Below are 5,634 nucleotides of genomic sequence, written 5' to 3'. Positions count from 1 at the left end.
GGGGGGAGGGGCGCGCGGCCCATCTCTGGCCACCTCTCCTCTCTTCCACTAAGGCCCATATACCTCCCGGGGGGTTCCGGTAACCTCCCGGTACTCCGGTAAAATCCCGATTTCACCCGGAACACTTCCGATATCCAAACATAGGCTTCCAATATATCAATCTTTATGTCTCGACCATTTCGAGACTCCTCGTCATGTCCGTGATCTCATCCGGGACTCCGAACAACCTTCGGTACATCAAAATGCATAAACTCATAATATAACTGTTATCGTAACCTTAAGCGTGTGGACCCTACGGGTTCGAGAACAATGTAGACATGACCGAGACACGTCTCCGGTCAATAACAAATAGCGGAACCTAGATGCTCATATTGGCTCCAACATATTCTACGAAGATCTTTTATCGGTCAGACCGCATAACAACATACATTGTTCCCTTTGTCATCGGTATGTTACTTGCCCGAGATTCGATCGTCGGTATCCCATTCCTAGTTCAATCTTGTTACCGGCAAGTCTCTTTACTCGTTCTGTAATACATCATCCCGCAACTAACTCATTAGTTGCAATGCTTGCAAGGCTTAAGTGATGTGCATTACCGAGAGGGCCCAGAGATACCTCTCCGACAATCGGAGTGACAAATCCTAATCCCGAAATACGCCAACCCAACATGTACCTTTGGAGACACCTGCAGTGCTCCTTTATAATCACCCAGTTACGTTGTGACGTTTGGTAGCACACAAAGTGTTCCTCCGGCAAACGGGAGTTGCATAATCTCATAGTCATAGGAACATGTATAAGTTATGAAGAAACAATAGCAACATACTAAACGATCGGGTGCTAAGCTAAAGGAATGGGTCGTGTCAATCAGATCATTCATCTAATGATGTGATCCTGTTAATCAAATGACAACTCTTTGTCCATGGTTTAGGAAACATAACCATCTTTGATTAACAAGCTAGTCTAGTAGAGGCATACTAGTGACACTCTGTTTGTCTATGTATTCACACATGTATTATATTTCCGGTTAATACAATTCTAGCATGAATAATAAACTTTTATCATGATATATAAGGAAATAAATAATAACTTTATTATTGCCTCTAGGGCATATTTCCTTCAGTCTCCCACTTGCACTAGAGTCAATAATCTAGATTACACAGTAATGATTCTAACACCCATGGAGCCTTGGTGTTGATCATGTTTTGCTCGTGGAAGAGGCTTAGTCAACGGGTCTGCTACATTCAAATCCGTATGTATCTTGCAAATCTCTATGTCTCCCACCTGGACTAGATCCCGGATGGAATTGAAGCGTCTCTTGATGTGCTTGGTTCTCTTGTGAAATCTGGATTCCTTTGCCAAGGCAATTGCACCAGTATTGTCACAAAAGATTTTCATTGGACCCGATGCACTAGGTATGACACCTAGATCGGATATGAACTCCTTCATTCGCTGCTTCCGAAGCAGCTATGTATTCTGCTTCACACGTAGATCCCGCCACGACGCTCTGTTTAGAACTGCACCAACTGACAGCTCCACCATTTAATGTATACACGTATCCGGTTTGTGATTTAGAATCGTCCGGATCAGTGTCAAAGCTTGCATCAACGTAACCGTTTACGATGAGCTCTTTGTCACCTCCATATACGAGAAACATATCCTTAGTCCTTTTCAGGTACTTCAGGATGTTCTTGACTGTTGTCTAGTGATCCACTCCTGGATTACTTTGGTACCTCCCTGCTAGACTTATAGCAAGGCACACATCAGGTCTGGTACACAGCATTGCATACATGACAGAGCCTATGGCTGACGCATAGGGAACATCTTTCATTTTCTCTCTATCTTCTGCAGTGGTCGGGCATTGAGTCTGACTCAACTTCACACCTTGTAACACATGCAAGAACCCTTTCTTTGCTTGATCCATTTTGAACTTCTTCAAAATCTTGTCAAGGTATGTGCTTTGTGAAAGTCCAATTAAGCGTCTTGATCTATCTCTATAGATCTTTATGCCTAATATGTAAGCAGCTTCACCGAGGTCTTTCATTGAAAAACTCTTATTCAAATATCCCTTTATGCTATCCAGAAATTCTATATCATTTCCAATCAGTAATATGTCATCCACATATAATATCAGAAATGCTACAGAGCTCCCACTCACTTTCTTGTAAATACAGGCTTCTCCAAAAGTCTGTATAAAACCAAATGCTTTGATCACACTATCAAAGCATTTATTCCAACTCCGAGACGCTTGCACCAGTCCATAAATGGATTGCTGGAGCTTGCACACTTTGTTAGCTCCCTTTGGATCGACAAAACCTTCCGGTTGCATCATATACAACTCTTCTTCCAGAAATCCATTCAAGAATGCAGTTTTGACATCCATCTGCCAAATTTCATAATCATAAAATGCGGCAATTGCTAACATGATTCGGACAGACTTAAGCATCGCTACGGGTGAGAAGGTCTCATCGTAGTCAACCCCTTGAACTTGTCGAAAACCTTTTGCGACAAGTCAAGCTTTGTAGAGAGTAATATTACCGTCAGCGTCAGTCTTCTTCTTGAAGATCCATTTATTCTCAATTGCTTGCCGATCATCGGGCAAGTCAACCAAAGTCCATACTTTGTTCTCATACATGGATCCCATCTCAGATTTCATGGCTTCAAGCCATTTTACGGAATCTGGACTCACCATCGCTTCTTCATAGTTCGTAGGTTCATCATGATCTAGTAGCATGATTTCCAGAACAGGATTACCGTACCACTCTGGTGCGGATCTCACTCTGGTTGATCTATGAGGTTCAGTAGTATCTTGTTCTGAAGTTTCATGATCATTATCATTAGCTTCCTCACTAATTGGTGTAGGTGTCACAGAAACAGTTTTCTGTGATGCACCACTTTCCAATAAGGGAGCAGGTACAGTTACCTTGTCAAGTTCTACTTTCCTCCCACTCATTTCTTTCGAGAGAAACTCCTTCTCTAGAAAGGATCCATTCTTAGCAACGAATGTCTTGCCTTCGGATCTGTGATAGAAGGTGTACCCAACAGTCTCCTTTGGGTATCCTATGATCTTATCAGGTTGAAGCTTTTTCACATAAACATCGCAGCCCCAAACTTCAAGAAACGACAACTTTGGTTTCTTGCCAAACCACAGTTCATAAGGTGTCGTATCAACGGATTTTGATGGTGTCCTATTTAACGTGAATGCGGCCGTCTCTAAAGCATAACCCCAAAATGATAGCGGTAAATTTGTAAGAGACATCATAGATCGCACCATATCAAGTAAACTACGATTATGACGTTCAGACACACCATTACGCTGAGGTGTTCCGGGTGGCGTGAGTTGCGAAACTATTCCGCATTGTTTCAGATGTAGACCAAACTCGTAACTCAAATATTCTCCTCCACGATCAGATCGCAGAAACTTTATTTTCTTGTTACGATGATTTTCAACTTCACTCTAAAATTCTTTGAACTTTTCAAATGTTTCAGACTTATGCTTCATTAAGTAGATATACCCATATCTGCTTAAATCATCTGTGAAGGTGAGAAAATAACGATATCCGCCACGAGCCTCAACATTCATCGGACCACATACATCTGTATGTATGATTTCTAACAAATCTGTTGCTCTCTCCATTGTACCGGAGAACGGTGTTTTAGTCATCTTGCCCATAAGGCACGGTTTGCAAGTACCAAGTGATTCATAATCAAGAGGTTCCAAAAATCCATCGGTATGGAGTTTCTTCATGCGCTTTACACCGATATGACCTAAACGGCAGTGCCACAAATAAGTTGCACTATCATTATCAACTCTGCATCTTTTGGCTTCAACATTATGAATATGTGTGTTACTACTATCGAGATTCATCAAAAATAGACCACTCTTCAAAGGTGCATGACCATAAAAGATATTACTCATATAAACAGAACAACCATTATTCTCTGATTTAAATGAATAACCGTCTCGCATTAAACAAGATCCAGATATAATGTTCATGCTCAACGCTGGCACCAAATAACAATTATTTAGGTCTAATATTAATCCCGAAGGTAGATGTAGAGGTAGCGTGCCGACCGCGATCACATCGACTTTAGAACCATTTCCCACGCGCATCGTCACCTCGTCCTTTGCCAGTGTTCGCTTAATCCGTAGTCCCTGTTTCGAGTTGCAAATATTAGCAACAGAACCAGTATCAAATACCCAGGTGCTACTGCGAGCTCTAGTAAGGTACACATCAATAACATGTATATCACATATACCTTTGTTCACCTTGCCATCCTTCTTATCCGCCAAATACTTGGGGCAGTTCCGCTTCTAGTGACCAGTCTGCTTGCAGTAGAAGCACTCAGTTTCAGGCTTAGGTCCAGATTTGGGTTTCTTCTCCTCATCAGCAACTTGCTTGCTTTTCTTCGTGAAGTTCCCCTTCTTCTTCCCTTTTCCCTTTTTATTGAAACTAGTGGTCTTGTTGACCATCAACACTTGATGCTCTTTCTTGATTTCTACCTCCGCAGCTTTCAGCATTGCGAAGAGCTCGGGAATAGTCTTATTCATCCCTTGCATATTATAGTTCATCACAAAGCTCTTGTAGCTTGGTGGCAGTGATTGGAGAATTCTGTCAATGACGCAATCATCTGGAAGATTAACTCCCATCTAAATCAAGTGATTATTATACCCAGACATTTTGAGTATATGCTCACTAACAGAACTGTTCTCCTCCATCTTGCAGCTATAGAATTTATTGGAAACTTCATATCTCTCAATCCGGGAATTTGCTTGAAATATTAACTTCAACTCCTGGAACATCTCATATGCTCCATGACGTTTAAAACATCGTTGAAGTCCCGATTCTAAGCCGTAAAGCATGGCACACTGAACTATCGAGTAGTCATCAGCTTTGCTCTGCCAGACATTCACAACATCTGGTGTTGCTCCAGCAGCAGGCCTGGCACCTAGCGGTGCTTCCAGGATGTAATTCTTCTGTGCATCAATGAGGATAATCCTCAAGTTAAGGACCCAGTCCGTGTAATTGCTACCATCATCTTTCAACTTTGCTTTCTCAAGGAACGCATTAAAATTCAACGGAACAACAGCACGGGCCATTTATCTACAATCATACATAAACAAGCAAGATACTATCAGGTACTAAGTTCATGATAAATTTAGGTTCAATTAATCATTTTACTTAAACTCCCACTTAGATAGACATCCCTCTAATCATCTAAGAGATCACGTGATCCAAATCAACTAAAGCATAACCGATCATCACGTGAAATGGAGTAGTTTTCAATGGTGAACATCGCTATGTTGATCATATCTACTATATGATTCACGCTCGATCTTTCGATCTCAGTGTTCCGAGGCCATATCTGCATATGCTAGGCTTGTCAAGTTTAACCTGAGTATTCTGCGTGTGCAAAACTGGCTTGCACCCGTTGTAGATGGACGTAGAGCTTATCACACCCGATCATCACGTGGTGTCTGGGCACAACGAACTTTGGCAATGGTGCATACTCAGGGAGAACACTTTTATCTTGAAATTTAGTGAGAGATCATCTTATAATGCTCTCGTCAATCAAAGCAAGATAAGATGCATAAAAGATAAACATCACATGCAATCAATATAAGTGATATGATAT

This window comes from Triticum dicoccoides, chromosome 3A (genome assembly GCF_002162155.2).
Source record: "Triticum dicoccoides isolate Atlit2015 ecotype Zavitan chromosome 3A, WEW_v2.0, whole genome shotgun sequence".
NCBI classification, from domain to species: domain Eukaryota; kingdom Viridiplantae; phylum Streptophyta; class Magnoliopsida; order Poales; family Poaceae; genus Triticum; species Triticum dicoccoides.
Note: the sequence above shows the minus strand (reverse complement) of the source record.